Source organism: Pogonomyrmex barbatus, unplaced genomic scaffold, assembly GCF_055798465.1.
Source record: "Pogonomyrmex barbatus isolate J1 unplaced genomic scaffold, ASM5579846v1 scaffold1, whole genome shotgun sequence".
NCBI classification, from domain to species: Eukaryota; Metazoa; Arthropoda; class Insecta; order Hymenoptera; family Formicidae; genus Pogonomyrmex; species Pogonomyrmex barbatus.
The window spans coordinates 9,850,776-9,866,720 of NW_028297098.1; the positions used below are offsets into that span (position 1 = coordinate 9,850,776).

The following is a 15,945-nucleotide window of genomic DNA, read 5'->3' on the forward strand; positions in this document are numbered from 1 at the left end:
CTACACTCTTTATTAATCGCGTAGATAAGATCCTCTGTATTTTCATAAACCCCTGCCTGTAAATGCAATTCTTTCACCGTAAACTTATCAGCATCTTCTCATCCTTTACGCTCTTCAAATCAACAAATCTAATTTTATCATTTCGACGTACGTGAAAAAGACTGGAGGGAAATTGAATTTCGCTAAGCGCAACTTCCCATTCTCCGAATAAATGTACGCCGTGAGGCAATTGCATGGTGAAAGAAGAGCATGTATTTCCCGGGAAATACTTCTTACTGCTATCGCTCGGAAGAACCATAAAAATTGCTCCTCCTCCATCTTGGAGAAAAGTTAAACTCGAAGCGGGAATCCAACTGTCGAATTTACTGGGATATCCTTGCCAGCTAACTAGCAGCTGTTTATTAGCACCGCGTCCTCTGCTTTTTATCACGCGCTCGACGATAAACTCTTCCCCCCCAAATTTTTACTGACCCGTGCTAATTCTTGTTTATAAAAAAATCCCATCGATGTGTTCACCCGATAAGTCACACAATTCGTACACGTGGGGTCTTCGCCAATGAAGAACGCGACAAACTCAAAATATTTTCTCGCTCCACCGCACTTCGTATCGTTTCTCAAAAGTGGCTTTTGCTCTACTGACACAAACAAGATCGAATTTAGCCTTTTGTTCTACTTTCGACGCCCCCTTCTCTCTCTCTTCTCTATGTCGCTCCATATTTTCGCGTGCGATGCGAGCATTTTCTCTCGTAACGGTCGCCGGTTGAATTTTGATGGACGAGTGACGAGTGTGATTGTAAGCGCGCACGATATCTTGCAGCACTTCGATGTAACGCCGCATATTTTTATATGTAAAAAAGCGCTACATTCGCTCCTTCAACGTTTTATTGAAGCGTTCAACGACGGCGGCTTTGACGTCCGGATTGCGAGTTACTCGATAACATATGCCTCTTTCTTTTAAAAAATCTTGCATCGGTCGCGCGATAAATTCTTCACCCTTGTCGGTTTGTAAGTACACGGGTATCGACCATTGCTTCTCGAGAGAATATATTTTGGAAGGCCCTTGTCACGCAATTGCTCGTTTTATCTCGCAATGGTTCTACCCAGACAAATTTACTAAGTACGTCGATAATCACGAGAAAATAAGAAAATCCGTCGTTGTAACTTTTGAGATTACGGATTTCGATCAAATCGGCCTCTCACAGATCGTCGATATTCATCACGTTGTAACGTAATCGCGGAAATTTTCGTCTCGACGGACGGTGCAGCGTGTACGCGTCTTGCGATTCGAGCCAGCAAGCTACTTCTTTACGTAAGAAATTCGGTTTAGCGGCACGCGACAAGTTATCCGTTGCCGAATACCCCGCATAGTGCACTGAATTGTAATACAAATTTTCAAGCCTGATCATTTCAATTCACTCCTCAATCGAGTAAGCGTCTCTTTCTTGTCGAGAATCTTTCGTGAAGGTTATAGAGATATCATCTTTACGAAAACGCGGCGAAAGAAACAATGCGCATTTCGCTCGCTCTTCTTTTTCGGTCTTGCATTTTTGTCCCTTTTTCGTGCGTCGTACTCTTTTCCTCGTCGCCGTTGATAGTTTTCTCGGTATTTTCGAAGTGGAACTCACTCGTAGTGATAATATCTTAACAAAGTGGTTGCTAACAATTCCTTATTTCCTACAAGTACAGCCGGGGTGTTTGTCATACATAGTAATCGCGCAAACTGATCTCTTCCTATTGCTTTCACGATTTTTCTCTCGCGCATCGCGTCGTTTATCAATTCCGTGATATTCGAATCTTTTATAACGTCACCATCGATAGTCGCGATTCCTTCCTCGTCCCAAGTAATTCTCGCGGGTACTGCTTTATCGATCAAATGTTTCAAAAGTAAACGCGCCTTGGCGCAAAAACTTTTCGGCATCTTTTTTAATATTTTTTCGACGCTTTGCCGTTCGCGCTTACGCAGAAACTCGACACGTAGTATATTACTTACTTGCTCATCAAGATAAGAAAATTTGCTCAATGATTGTGATTCGCGCGCTGGTTCCAGCATGTCCCCCTCCTGTGCATCTGAATTGTTCTCATCGGCGGCATTATGCGTCGAATCTTCCTTTTGCGCTTTATCAAAATGGAGATATCGCCAAAGTACTTCTTTATATAATTTCCATTTCTCACCTACATCGCGCGGGGTGGGAGAATTAAGAATTCTGATCATATCGGAATCGAGCCGTGACAAAGTCATCCTGAGTGTTTGTATGGAATTTAAATTTTCTCCATGTATCGTCTCTGAATTCTGCCGCATGGAGTTTTCACCGATGCCTATTTCCGATTGTTGATGTTGTTGGAGACGATTGCATTCTTTCGAGATTTTCCGTGGAAATCAAGACCATCTTCTTTACCCTTTCCATAATTAGATTTACTCTCTCTCTCTCTCTCTCTCTCTCTCTCTCTCTCTCTCTCTCTCTTTCTCTCTCTCTCTCTTTCTCTCTCTGATAATATTCTATTCTCTGATAATTTTCGAAAATAGGAACGAAAGTATAGGCCCTATGAAATACGGTAAAAATCCGCCTCGCTGTAGATCGTTTGCCGCATCTCACCCCCATTCTCGCATTCGTAATATCCGTCGACAAGCATGCCTTCCGCTAAACGATACTCGCATCCACGTCCCGCGTAAATTATTCGATGACCGATCTCACGTTCCTTCAAAATTAACCATTGCACGACTTTGCGCGACTGGTCTTTAAATCTATATCCACCCGAAGGAATGATTCCTATTTCTCTTTCGCGCAAAAAGTTTTTCCGAAAAACTCTCATGCACGTTGAAGAGATAGTTGTACATTCCTCGAATGGACACACGTTTCCCCGCTGTAAGAATATTTTTCTGAAGGCCATACATGCTCGTCGAAGGATATTAACGTCAGTGCGACAATACTTCAGTATTTCACGTTGAAAATCAAATACCGTATTTCTTTCAGACATTTCTGCATGCCACGCGAGAAAATGTTCGCGTTCCTCTGTTCACATTGTTTCGGGCGCGTAATAACGAACATCGGGTAGTGGATCGACATATGTTTGATTATCAACGGTATAAATAAGTGCGGAAAGACATCTTTGTCACAAGGTTATCCGGTACCCCGAAGGCCTTCGGTAATTCTGACAAACGCATTGGCATATAATTAACACTGTCGATAAATTTCGTGCGATTTACTGTTAGGACCATAATTTTTGTACCGTTTAAAATTATACGAGGTTCTAATCCAGAATAATTTTCTACGATGTACCGGAGGATAAACTGCGCGTCGAACGATTTCGCGTTATGCGCTATACAAATAATCCGTGTAAAATGTTTCGTTGGTCGTGTTGCGAATTCGACAAATTGTTTTACCGGATCCTGCCGAAAAACAAATTCGCGTACTCCGTACCAGTCGCAGCGCACCGACAAATTATCCATCCTTACACACGAATCGCAAATCTGATGTGCGACGCAGAGTGTCGGGACGTGAATTTTCATATCGGTTCCCTCGAGCGATTGATCTTGACGTGTCTCAAAATCGTAAAACACGAATGTCGTTCGTCCCTTATTGCGTTTCCGCTCACCCGTATTACTTTACTCGCTCTCTCTCGTAACTGCAGAAGAATCTCCGTCGGACTCGACAGCGGAGGATCTGTCTTCACGTGAGAGAGGTTGCATGTAACAAAGATGATTTATCGGTTTTTGCGAACTGCAAATTTTGCAAAAAGAACCGGCACATTCGTATCTTTTTGTCGCTTTTATAATCCGTCCGCAATCTTCGCAAAGCCGTATGGTATTGCAGACGCTCGCCGATGTTTTCCCGTCATACGACTTTGTCGCCCGATGATGTTCGAAGCATGCGTTTTCTAAGAACAACCGTTTGCAAGTCTCACACCTAACATTCGACGATTTTACGTTACTCGCACGGCGACGCTTTGTTACAACGAGAACATTTGTTTGAACAGCGGTGATCCCTTTCCTCACGATAACCGATATTACACGGTGTGGCGCCCTTGCCTCCTGTCGCTGCTCCGCCGCCTCGCACGCTCGCCGAACGCCACCATCCACCGAAGAAGCAGACGCTGGTGCCACGACTAGAGTGGTAACTTCCGCCTTCTTCCCCGTCGGCCATTACCACGGGCATTGTGTCGAGCGGCCATTACGTGTCAATCATCGGACACACAGCAGCAGCCACGCGTCTGGCTGAGAGAAGGAAGAGAGAGACTCCGGCGATCATCATCGTCAACGTGTCACTGTGTCGTGACCGGTACGCGACCACGCCTGTGCAGTATAAAGTGTCGTGTAAGCGTCGAAGTCTGTGCAGTGTCGCAGGTTCTGTCGCGTCGGCCCCGCGCGCCGCACCAGTTGCGCCGAGTGCTCGCCGCCTCTCTCACATTCTGTGCGCCTCCACCTCTCTCGCTTGCGCGCGAGACGCGAGTGCACTCGTGCTCTCTCTCTCGCTCGCGCGTGACCGGTTGTCATCTCGCTCTTTTTCTCGTGTGTGAAATGTCTCTTTTTCTCTCGCTCGCGAGCGGTCGACCGAGTGTTTCTCTCTCGCTCGCGAGTGACGTCTCTACTCGCCTTTTCGCGTGCGTCTCATCCACGTTCCGTGTTCTATCCGCACCGCCTGGTCATTTTATTCGCGCTTGCGTTTGTGCCGTCATCAATTTCCGCGTGCGCTCCGTTTTACCCGCGTTGCGTTTCGCTCGTCTGTGTGTCGTCTCGTTTTCCGTCCGTATCGCGTCTCGTTTTAGTCCGCGTTTTTCCGAGCGTTTCGCAAGCGTCTTGCGTGCACACGTAGTGTGCGTTTCAGCCGCTCCGCTTTTCTCTTGCGAGCGATATATTTCAAGTGCATTCTTTCCTTTCTTTGTTCTTTGTGATTTCTTGTTTCTAGCGTTTCAGTTCTCGAACGTTCCTTCGTGTCCGCGGTGCCCTTGCTGGCATTGTACGTTTCGTAAAAATAATGTCACGCGCTGTCCTCGTGTTCGCGATGCCCTTGCTGACATTGTACGTTTTCGATCTCTTTGTTCTGATATTAGTTTTTAGTCGTTGTAAATATTGCGCTATTTGTTCTGTTAACCCTGCGATTTTGGTACGTTCTAGAATTAGCAGTTGAGTGTTCAAGAATAAACGTGACCGAGTCAGAACTTCGCGAGACGTTGCTGGCGACGGTCGAACAACAAAATTGTGGCGTGAATTCAATTATCTTGCCTACTCTTGCCTTTCTAATTTTTCAGAGATTGAGCCTGCCTTCTTCGGTAAGGCAGCTTCAGCCTAACCATCACTGGCAGAGCAATTATCCGCTACAACGATATACAATAACCCCCTCTACTTCCCGAGGCTTTTAAATTTAAAATAGGACTATAATGTTGTTGTTGCTCATAATATATAATATTTATTCGATACAAAAGCTCACGTTCTAGAGAGGCGAGTATCGCGGTTCCGTCGAATAAAGGTCTCTCACCGCGCCCGAAAGTAGCAAAATTATAAACAATAATGGCGATATCGGATGCGGCGAGAAAGCGTTGGAAACATTCTATTTCCCGAATCCCGCAACCTTCCGGCGGAATAGTGACGCCAGCCTTCCTCGTCAAATCCAATGCGAGTTCGCATTGTAACGAGGAATTCTGATGTCTTACCACATTCCGCTCGTAAAGTTTCCCCGCACGCAACATACTGCGTTCGTGATAAATTTGCGCGGTCATGAGAAAGCGGGGAAAACATAAATTATCCGAATTGGAGATTGTTAAAATCGAACATTTCGCAACGTCTTCCCGTGTAAGTTTATTCGAAATGCGCCCATGATCTCTGGATGCCGCGACATTGAAAACGCGTACGTTAAAATCCCGATGCGATATCGAGACTTCCGGCGCTTTGCGCTACTGAACTCACAAGGCGCCAAATATCCTCGCAAGTTAAGTCGCGTGCCAGCCGAAACGATAATCCCGCTGCGCCGTGCGTTAAATCTGCCGAATCGAATGTAAATTCCACGTAATCATACAGTTCGGAGGTATGCAACGCGTAGGGCATGAATTTCAGCGAATGCGTTTTCAAGCCAGTTATAAATTTCGACTCCTTCGGGTGGCGGACGCAAACGGAATATCGCCTCTCTTCCTAATATCGCGAAATTTCTAAAGCGGAGCGAATTTTCCCCGATTAATAGCAAATGATTAAAATTTCTGACCTCACCAATACGTGCTTGCTCCCTTTCCTCTTCCTCTTCCTCCTCTTCCACTTGTTCTTCTCCCGTCATCTCCTCCTCCTCCTCCTTCTCCTCTCTTTCTTCATCTGCTATTTCCTGCTGCTTCTCTTCAACCTCTCCCTCCTTCAAATTTTCCTGAGGTGGAAGCCCTCCTCCACGCTGCGGCTCTTCAATGTTCGCTTCTGTGCAAAAGTTACAAAAAATTAGAATCATATTTTATAGAAAATACTTCGAGATTGCTTAGCATATTATGTTCGTATTTAATTTAGTAAACAAGCATATTTTTCTGAGGTACCTCGCCTTTTATCGCTAGCGTCTCCTTCTCGCAGAGAGCTTTAGAGAATAGGGCTGGGAGGAATTCCTATTAAAAAATTCGATAATTTAAAATTAAATACGAACATAAATAAAAGAGAAATTAAATACGAACATAAATAAAAAGAAATTAAGAAAAAAGATTATACCAGGCGGTGTTTCTTTAATTTCCTCTTCGCCTTCTTCGGGTTCTTCCTCGCGTTCCTCCATTTCCTCCTCCTCCTCCTCCTCCTCTTTCTCCATCATCTCCTCCTCCTTCTCCTCCTCCTCTTTTCTGACATTTCTCTCTCTCTCTCTCTCTCTCTCTCTCTCTCTCTCTCCCTTCAGTATTCTTGCATAGTTATCGTCACGTCGAAAGAAAATTTTTTCAACCCACGTGTTTATGGATAGGATAAAATCCTCGTATAACTTTAAGTTCGTCGTCGTCATCGTCAGAAACCTCTAATGCGAACCTGACCGTTCTTGTTTTCCTCTCCCAAATATCATACGATTCGGTAAATAACTCTAACAAATATTACACTCCACTGAACCTCGTGTTTTTAAAACGTTTATACATTTCCTCCATACAAAAAATGTCAAACGACTCGAGAAATTTATTTAAATTCGCTAGGCGCCCAGAAATCTTTCGTCCTAAGAAAACCCGATTCATCATATTCCATATACACGCGATAAAAACTCGCAAAAAATTAGTTTTCTTCTCTTCGCTCCATCCCACGTGTCACAAAAAATCGCATTCCATTCTCGACAAGTATATTCCTTTTACAAACCCGCCATATTTTTTTTCGCAGATGCCATTTTGTTTTTGGACCCCGATCGGTCCCAGACACTTTCTCCCCCTTCCCCTACTTTTTCGTCTAGCATTTCGACAACCAATCGTACACTATGGGTAGAGCCAATCACGCGCCGGGCAGCTACGAAGTCAGCCAATCAGAACGCTCCCACTAATTACCTAATTATCATCTCCTACGCCCACCGACCAATCAGAACGCTCCATTTCCACGTGGCTGCCAGTTTTTGACGGTCGGAGACCACACCTGGCACCAGTGCGAAAGTGGTGAGGATTTGTTTTGACGTGCCATGGCTACCCACTTACTACTGGCATTAATGGATGGCCGTCGGAGTTTGTCCTTCGTTTTAGGATCCCCTTAAAAAATTTCCAAATCAGACTTTGCGTAGCAATATCTCTGCTTGTAGGGCACGTAGCAGAAAAATAAAAATACTTTTATTATGCAAGTCGGATTCAAGCTATCGATCAAATCTATTTAGAACTTAATCAGTAGCCGTTATTGAGATTCGATAATTTCGGATGTTCGCATCTCGCTGACTTGTGTAAAGTCACACGGTAGTTCTCGGTTGACTTGACACATATGAATGAATTGCAGAATTAATAAAACGAAAATGAATTTATTTTAATAAATGTTATATGTTATACGTGAAATTATATAATAGTTTCTTAATTATGTCATTTTTCTCTTCAATAATTATTCTATTCAGTTTGATTTTTCATTTATGGTTTACATTGCAAATGTTTATCATATGTTATTTTTATTTATCATGAAATTACTAATATTTCTATTCTATACGTCCATAAATTAACGTATAATCAGCACTATTAGAAAATGAATATTAATATTATTTTTATAAAGATTAACATTATTTTGACAAAAATACGTTCAAACTTTACATTAATTTTTCTATTCCTCATAGCAAAGAATTATAAATTTTAATACAAATAAAGAAAAAACGAATGCCAAAACAATTACCAGCATAGTTACTCTTTTTCGCGCGCAGGTTTAATTTTTTATTGTAAATTCATATATGTATCAATGTTACGTGCCGTTTATTTGTCGAATTTTATTATTTGATTTATTTCATCGTATCAGGAGTTTTAAGTAACTTATTTTATTTCTTAACTTATTTTCATATAATATTATTTACTTTAATACATTATGTATCGAGTTAGCCAAATAACATTCCGGAAAAAAACCGAGTTATATATCTTCTTATAAGGGGTAGAATTTTTGAAACCGTTTTCACGAATGCGACGTAAAGTTTGTGCGATGCTGCTGTATTGCTTTCTCTCACTCGCTGTTTATAAATATTTGACAATTGCGACCTTTTCACGAAACTCCGACAATCTGCCATGTTCAGTGTGATTTCTTGTGAAAGGTTTATCAGTCTTGTTATTATCTTGAGAAAGATCTTGTTCTTAAAATCTTGTTCTTATAGAAGCTTAATAATTAACCATTATTTATTACACAATTATTGTGTGGCTTATCATGATGTTGTATGGTTTATGATCTTTCGTGTGCTGTACATTATTCTTCGTTTAGTGATTCGTGCCACGATTCATGTAAGTTATTGTATAGTAATGAGCTAATTTAAACATTATAAAATTTCTATATATATATATATATATTGTTAGATATATTGTTTCATCATTTTCTAATTTTTTTTTATGAATCTTTAATGAATCTTGAAAACCGTGTAACAAAGCAAATAAAAAAAAGTAAACGGAGCTTTTTAGATAATTGGCTTACTGATAATCGCTTTAAGTCTTGAATACATAAAGTACCGCCCGATAACAATCTTTTTTATTGCATTGTATGCAATAAAAATTTTTTGTGCAGTATGAATCTTTTAAGGCAGAATCTGCGTGTCACAAAAATAATTATAGAGAAAGTACATCATCATGTGATGTAAGTAATGTCGATGTAAGTTCGAGTCTAAATAAATATATCAAAAAAAGACACTTTTAAACAACAAGTAAGATGGTTTGATATTGAAGAACTTAAGCCATGGTTGTGTGAAGCGCCACATGATATAAACATAGTTTTTTGCTGCATTTGTGAAAAATATATTGCTGCTCATTTATCGAATATTTATCGACATGCAAATTCAGCAATGCATACACATAAATGTAATAAAAAAGGTATTGTTAATACATGTGATGTTAATGAAGATGATGAAACATTTTTGACATTTGATGAGCGGAAAAAGTCAGCAGAGATTCAATATGCTGCATTGATTGCTAACAAAAATATTTCCCTTGACACTGCACAAATAATTCTTAATTTTTTCAGAATGTAAAAAAAGATCCTATTAAACTGTATGAATATGGATCGCACAAAATGTACGAAAATAATTTCGAATGTTTTGTGCCCTGTGAAGATTGATCGTGTAGTAGAAAATATTAAAAACACGAAATTTTTATTGATGAAATATCAGATATCTCGAACGAAAAATGTCATCCAATTTTCGTTCGACATGTCAATTCTGAAACTTTAGATGTTCACTCGTAATTAGTTAAATTAATTGATGTCGATGCAAAAGATTCTAGTTCGGAAAAGTTGTTTAATATTTTTAAAATGGAAATGTGAAAGCTGCAAATTCCATTTTCAAATATTATTGACTTATTATGCGACAATGTGTCTGTGACAGGGAAACACTTATTTTTTAAAAAAAAGCTTGAAGAAATGTCTAAAAATTTATTGACGCTTTCATATCCATGTCATTCTGTTGCATTGGCTGCACATGTTCTAAAATATCTGAATTTTGTGAGGAATTTAAAAAAAAAATTCCTTTTAAGTCTTTTCAATAGTAGTTCAAGGCGATCTTCCAATTTTCGCGAGTTTTCCGAATGTTTTCAGGAATCGAGTCATAAAATTTTAAAATTATCCGATACGCGCTGGATTTCTCGTCACTCATGTGTTGAAAGAATTTTTTTTCTTGGAATACTATTAAATATTTTTTAATTGACATGTCTGTAAGCGAAAAAAGTGAGCCGACATGTACTTATTATTCGGAGGAATGTTTCATAACAAACAATTAGAATTGGATCATGAATTTTACGTAATTCGTTATATAACCATGATTTTTTTGTTTGTCCTTTTATTAAAAGTAATACATTTGTATTTTGATCTTTTAATTCCAGAGATTGTGATAAAGTAATATTACGATAAAAGTATTATAATATTAAGAATTACAGATAGAATCGATAAAATAATTTTTGAGACGAAGTTGTATGCCTCGATTTGCCACAAAATGCACCTAATTTTTCACTAATTGTTTTATATTTAATAGACTCAAGCATAGTTCTGATTTCTTTTTTAGTAAAGCTAATATTTTATACATATTGCGAACATAATCTCGAATATGCATACAACAACGTATGATTTTTTCGGCTTCTAACTGTTTTTCAACGTGATTTTTAATATCAAGTTTGTTATAAATTTTCTTAATAGCTTTAGGATTATGAAACTTAATATTATTTCGTGATCAAAACTTTTCATATTTTTTAATAATATTTTTGGTAATATCGCAATTATTATTTTTAACAAAAGTGGATTTTCAATTTTTTTTTTTCATAATATCGTTTATTATATAACCATTTCCGATCATAATTTACTTCTTTTTGTCTATTTCGTTTTATTTCATTCATGTTGAAAATTTTTAAAATAACGTATTCATTTTTTTTGCGCGATTATTTTCTAAATCTCTTTTGTATCGAAGCACTTGTTTAACACGATTATTTTCTAAATCCCTTTTGTATCGAAGCACTTATTTAGGACGATTATTTTTTAAATCTCTTTTGTATCGATGTATTTGTTTAATACGATTATTTTCTAAGTTCTGCTCGTATCGACGACATTTTATAGCACGATTATTTTCTAAATCCTGTTGATATCGATGACGTTTTACAGCGATTGTCCAGATCCTGTATTGATGACGTTTTCTGGTAAAATTATTTTTTAAATTTTCTTTATTTTGATTTTCCTTATTTTGAGAACATTTAATTATATTTCTTTCCGTCTGAATATTATTGACTAGTATGTAGTATTGACTAGTACTTCCATAACATTGTTTGAAGCACATTGCATTAACTGTAAAACTTCTGGATATAAATGTTGATCTTTATTTTGAGAATGCTCATTTTTATTTTGTTCGGTTTGAATATTATTAATTTTTTGTGTTAATTGTATTTCTTTAGAAACGCTTTGCGATAATTGTATTTTGTTTATTGTACTTTGCGTTAACTGTATTTTATTTAATTCTTGTTTAATAGTATAAATATCGCGACATTTTTTAATCAAGTCGCTTTCTGTTGTTCCATTTCATGTTGACGTATTGTTCGTATACGAATCGCTTCAGCTTCTCTCGCTTGTATTACTGCTAATGGAACTACTTTTTGAACAACACCATATTGCGAATCTTGAGGATGCTCAATTACATTCAAAAGTTTCAAAAATTTGTTAAATGCGATCGCATTAACTTATGTTCATACTTTACTTTGTCAGGTTTAATATTAAATAATGATGAAGTCGCAAAAGCTATTGTGAAAACACCGTAATCACTACCATTCGGTTAATATTGCACAATATTGCACAAAATTTGACAGGATTTTTTACGAAATCATCTTTCCAAAAATCGTTTATGATGTTCGTGCGATCTTTTGTTATTTAAGGAATCACACATATATATATATATATATATATATATATATATATATATATATTTTTTTTTTTCTATCGTAATAGCTACATACCCAATGTCCATCTGATGAACTTGATGAACTGTGTAATATTTGTATATGTTTTTTATCCATCGATATGGATGGTATCAAGTAACTGTAATTTCCATATTTCAGATGCATATTGTGAACAATTTCGTAAAAGATTTTGAAAATGTTCCATATGCATATCTGTCAACCATCTACCCTGGACAATTATGTTTTACTCTGTAGGCTTTAAAGTTATAAATTTCTTTGTCTGTACAGATATTTTTATCTAAATTAATTTTTTTATACTATGTGTAAACAATTAAAACGCTAATAACAGTTGGTATTTTTCAGTACTTATGACAGCCGTTATACAGCGCTAAATAGCTGATATATGTATTGTGGCAGCTGTTTTGTATATTATAGCGCTAAAAAACTGTATATATATATATATATATATATATATATACATATATATATATATATATATATATATATACATATATATATATATATATATATATATATATATTACTGTGATCAAATATAAATGAGATTTTTAAATTTAAATTGCGCGGGTTCATCGATTCTGACAAATATTTTTTTGATTAAGTTGATAGTACTATCTTTGACATCTGTGTAAAATTTTATGTCATTCTCTTCATTTGTTTAATAGTGAACGCTCGTTTTTGTGAATATCCAAAAGTATTTTTTTCGATTTTTACGATGTGTGATTCTGTTGGGCAAAGAAATTGTATTTTATTTTGTTTGGGGAATAAAATTTCTGTTACTGAAACGTTCAGAATGTTGCAGAAGCTTTTGGTGACCAGGCTCTATCAAGACCAAGAGTATTTGACTGGTATAAAATGTTGAAAGATGGTCGAGAAAGCGTAGAAAACGAACCACATCAAAGACGACCAAAAACATCAACTGATGAACAACACGTGAAGCAAATCAAGGATTTGGTGCTCCAAAATCGTCGATTGGCAATTAGAGAACTTGCCGATACTGTAACATTTCATTTGGATCAGTCCAGACCATTTTAAAAGACCATTTGTGCTTGAGAAGAGTCAAATCTCGTTTGACGAATACACTCAATTTTTTGGAAAAACAGCGTCGCGTTGAAGTGTGTGAAACAATGATTTTTGACTACCAGGACAAGATGAAACGCATAATAACTGGAGATGAGACTTGTATCTATGCGTACGACCCGGAAACAACCGACCAATCGAGCGAATACCAATCGTGCAAAAGGTGAGGCAAGACCAAAAAGATCGCGCCAAAGTTGCTAAAAAATCAAGGTTTTGTTAACAGTTTTCTTCGATTATCGTGGTGTGGTGCATTATGAATTCCTTCCGCCGGGCCAAACTGTCAATAAGGAATATTATTTGAGTGTTATGCGTCGTTTGCGTGAAGATATTCGCCTCAAGAGGCCAGATTTATGGGCAGACAACTCACCACGGTTTTTGCACCATGGTTTTTGCACCACGATAATGTGCCATCTCATACTGCACTGGTTCTTCGTGACCATTTCGCCAAAAACTCGACCCATATCGTCCCACAACCGTATTCGCCTGATTTAGTACCGTGTGACTTCTGGCTATTCAGTAAACTCAAAAGACCACTCCGGGGACACCGTTTTGAATCGATTGAGGAGATACAAGCCGAAACGAAGAAGGTATGAAGGCCATTCCGGAAGAAGAGTTTTCAGAGTGTTTCGAGGATTGAAAAAAGCGTTGGCATAAGTGTATTGCATCGGGAGAGGATTATTTTGAAGGCGACGAATTTGATTTTGAAGAATAAATCAAATTCATCGCTTTCAAAATAATCCCCTCCCGATGCAATACACTTATGCCAACGCTTTTTTCAATCCTCGAAACACTCTGAAAACTCTTATATACATATTATATATATATATATATATATATATATATCAAGAGACACGGTGGTGTCTCCGATATACTAATAGTTGACCTGAAAAAAAAAATATATATATAAATTAAACTTTTCTCTGAGTACTTAGAATACTAATTCTACAATGTCCTTTTCGGCTCGATTACAAAGGCGACGCCTATTGAACTCTTACTACCAAGCGAGGCTCAACGGCCGAATCGTCAATCGTTCTCAGGAGCGTTTCATAAAAAAAAAAATGTATCTGAATTATATCTTCCGCTAAATTATCATTAAAGCAGTTTTTTTATTACATAATTTTTATTTCCACAAAACATAAAATTTTCTTTTCAATGTATTATATATGTTATATATAAAATAATATTTATAATAATAGTTTTAACAATAGAGAATTCTAACATAATAATAAGTACTACTATTAATTCATAAAACATAACACATATATTAAAAAGAAAATTTAATGTGTAAAAATAAAAATTATTTAATATATAAAAACTGCTTTATAATAATTTGACAAAAGATATGATTTGACAAAAAATATGAAGCGCATATCTTATACAAGACGCTCTTGATGCAAAGCAATCGGCGGTTCGGCCATCTCCAGCCGTAGTAGTGGAATAGTAAACGTTACCTTTGTAACAGCAGGGCCATTACGTGTATAAAATATATACATATAGACACACACACACACACACACACACACACACACACACACACACACACACACACACACACACACACACACATATGTGTGTGTGTCTATATGTATATATTTTATACACGTAATGGCCCTGCCGTTACAAAGGTAACGTTTACTATTCCACTATTATATATATATATATATATATATATATATATATATATATATATATATATAGACGCTTATTATCCTGCACTATCTATCCCGCTTGCACATACACCGCTCGCGCTATCGCACTCGCTGGCCTGTAGGTCGCACGCGCCGTCTCGCTCACGCTATCTCTCACGATGCTCCACGCGATACCGACTCCCCACCGGATCGACGGCGCGCAATGGGGAACGCCGGTCGGGTATATAAGCCCGGCCGGCCGAGACATCGGGACCAGATCCTGCGATCCGACTCCTGACACAGACCTGACCAGTACCTACTACCTCTCGGGGCCAAGGTTTCGCTTGGCTCTGCCGGGTTTCACCGACTTTCTCTATCTTCGGGCTGAGGTTTCACTCGGCTCTGTCGGGTTTCGCCGACTCCTGTCACTGCTCCACGGGCTGAGGTTTCATTCAGCTCTGTCAGGTTTCGCCGACTCCTGTCACCACTCCTCGGGCTGAGGTTTTGCTCAGCTCCACCGGGTTTCGCCGGTTTCCGTTGCGAAGACAGGACTCGATGGCACTCAGCCCTGCCTGCAATATCTAATCGTCCCGCCTGACATTAGCTCGTAAGTGCATGCGATAGAGATTAAGGCCGCTAGTTATAAGTCGGTAACTCTAAGATCCTTAGTTGTAACCGCGCCGTAGTGATTAAGCCGTCATCGATCGCACGCCGCACCTGTCTAGCGCTTTGCGTCAACCGCTTTGCGTCAACCGCTTTGCGTCTCCGCTTTGCATCTTACCTCCTGCTGCTGCCAACTACATTGCGACATCTCCTGGCCCTGCACGCTGTATCTATCTTTCGCTAAATAAACTATCTTTTTCACGTCAATCTGTGTTCTCGTAAGCTTGAGTCTCCCCTCCTCTCGAACTCGGACACCGACGAGCCGATCCGAGCGTCGAGCGAGGTGACCGCGTCACATCTTCAAAATCAGGCCGAAAAGTGCAACTGCTTTTTCTTAATAATTGGTGTATAAACATATAAAGATATTTAATATTTGTTTTCTATATTTTAATATTACTGTATATCAACATTATATATTGACATCTAAAACATGTTGTAATATTTCGTTATAGAATTGATATTGATATTTTATGATGTTTCTATATTAATTATGCGTATGTAATGTACAAATGTATAAATATTCCTTATAGAAGCAGAAATAA

General features: G+C 38.3%; 1 long non-coding RNA gene and 1 pseudogene across 1 annotated transcript; one reads left to right on the forward strand and one right to left on the reverse strand.

The window, feature by feature from the left end:
• The first annotated feature begins 4,865 nt into the window (after window positions 1-4,865).
• On the forward strand, window positions 4,866-5,195 carry LOC148938078 (uncharacterized). The gene is made up of 2 exons (XR_016140115.1): window positions 4,866-4,955; window positions 5,114-5,195. It is a non-coding gene; the product is annotated as an uncharacterized LOC148938078 (long non-coding RNA).
• A 6,075-nt stretch (window positions 5,196-11,270) lies between these two features.
• LOC148938079 (uncharacterized) lies at window positions 11,271-12,656 on the reverse strand (annotated as a pseudogene).
• Between the last annotated feature and the right edge of the window lie 3,289 nt (window positions 12,657-15,945).